Source organism: Poromitra crassiceps (assembly GCF_964638095.1).
Source record: "Poromitra crassiceps genome assembly, chromosome: 20".
Classification (NCBI taxonomy): Eukaryota; Metazoa; Chordata; class Actinopteri; order Beryciformes; family Melamphaidae; genus Poromitra; species Poromitra crassiceps.
The window spans coordinates 15,159,987-15,162,486 of NC_139637.1; positions in this window are offsets into that span (position 1 = coordinate 15,159,987).

Genomic DNA, 2,500 nt, shown 5'->3' on the forward strand with positions numbered 1-2,500 from the left:
TTCTTCCCGCAGGCCACGAGACTCCTTAACATACACAAATAGTATAGTAGTCGTACCGTACCGTACTGCAGCTGCTACCATTATGTATGCCTAATGTTTAATTGTATGTCTAACAAGGTACATGCTATTTGCACCTGTATGTCAATTACGTCGAATTTAAAATGTCTGAACACGTCTAACGTATGCACAATGCCTAATGTTTAATTGTATGTTTAATAAGGTACATGCTATTTGCACTGTATGTCAAATACGTCGAATTAAAATGTCCGAACATGTCTAACGTATGCACATAACATGTGCACCTATGTGCAATGAATATGCCACTGACTTGTCTTATCGCTATTCTGCCTCATTGCCTATTGCTGCTTAGTATTGCTTATTGATGCCTATTTCTTATTGCCTATTGCTCATTGCTTGTTGCCTATTTGTACTATGTCGTAAACGGAGTCCACAGCACAAGAATTTCACACGTGATACTTGTACCATGGAGTGACAATAAAAATCTTGAATCTTGAATTGGCTGTATAGACGGCACGCGCTTGGCTTCCTTGTTTTGGTTGGGGTCCACCCACTAGTTTTCGCTCGATTGAAATGAATGAACGTGTCCCCGCTATTTTTATCAGCCAGTCCTTGATGTACGACTTCGTGAAAATCACAAAGAACGTCGTGACCAACTTCCCAGAGAGAGAGGAGGTGAGTTGTGTGGTTGTGTGCTGTTTATATGCGGCTGCAGCCAAGTACGTTACATCTTGCCTCCGAGGTGGTTTCACTGTGCATTTGGTTCCCTCTGCAGCTGCTTATAGCGTTCGAGTGTCACGTGACCGTTGAACCGAGGCGAACGTCTTCAGGAGTATAAATGCAACACCATGAGCGACACTTTCTTTTTCGTCTGCGACCATGTGCTGAGCGACACTTTATAATAAGTATAAATGAAGCTTAAGGCGTACGTTCAGCTTGTGCCTGCTCAAAGCTTCAGTGCGGCGTACGTTTGGCGTCCTGTGTGAACGAGGGCTAACAGTTTCTGGTGGAAGTCCTGCATCATGCTGAAGCCTGCATGGCCTTGGTTGGACGTGCCTGTCTAGATGTATTGTACATGTATTCTAATGGCTGACATCTGCTTGCAGTATAGTCTGATCTGTGTGAGAGGGTACCAGTGCCTACAATGATTCAAACCATGGTTTTTGGTGATCCACTGGAGAGCAAATATGCATTTTGTTTTCCCCTTCATGCAAAAAGATGAACCACTTGTCCTTCATTTGAACTTGGTTACATTCTGTCATGTAAAGCTTGCTCGCTAAACCTCAAGCACATTGTGGTCGAGGAGATGTAAACTCTCTGAGGTTTTCTAGTCTGAGTGAAAACGTGTGAGCAGTGGCGGACTCAGGCCGCTGGAAGGCCAGGGGCGATCAAAGAAAAAGGACACCTACTGGACACAACGTGGACACCTACTGGACACAACATGGACACCTACTGGACACAACATGGACACCTACTGGACACAACATGGACATCTACTGGACACAACATGGACACCTACTGGACACAACATGAACACCTACTGGACACAACATGGACACCTACTGAACACAACATGGACACCTACTGAACACAACATGGACACCTACTGGACACAACATGGACACCTACTGGACACAACATGGACACCTACTGAACACAACATGGACACCTACTGGACACAACATGGACACCTACTGGACACAACATGGACACAACATGGACACCTACTGGACACAACATGGACACCTACTGAACACAACATGGACACCTACTGGACACAACATGGACACCTACTGGACACAACATGGACACCTACTGAACACAACATGGACACCTACTGGACACAACATGGACACCTACTGGACACAACATGGACACCTACTGGACACAACATGGACACCTACTGGACACAACATGGCCACCTACTGGACACAACATGGACACCTACTGGACAGACACAACATGGACACCTACTGGACACAACATGGACACCTACTGGACACAACATGGGGCTCCACCAGTTTGCGAAAAGCTATTATGCATCAAGTCTGATGCAGGGCTTTCTACAACGATATGGCGTAGCCAGTAGGGGGAAATTAGCCAGCTAGTGGAGAACATTTTTGCCGGTAAAATACCAAATTTGGTGGTCTATGGCACGTACAGTAATAGAGAGCCAAAGTGAACGTCACCTCCTGCTTCAGCGTGGTACCAGAGATTTTCATCCGCCATTTATTTTCCCATAGCCATTTCGTAAAATGTTTATAAAAATAGTTTTACTTGGTCAAACCAAGCGATTCAGCTATTTTTTAGAATCGGGTGAGACCATAGAACATTTCACCAAAACTTAATTAAGCTTAAGCTTCTTCTTTTTTTTTACGTTTTCGTCCGAGTGAAATGTTATGTGGTCTCTCCTGTTTCCTAAATATAAAGTAAAACTATTTTGATAAACATTTTATGAAATGTCTATGGGAAAATAAATTGC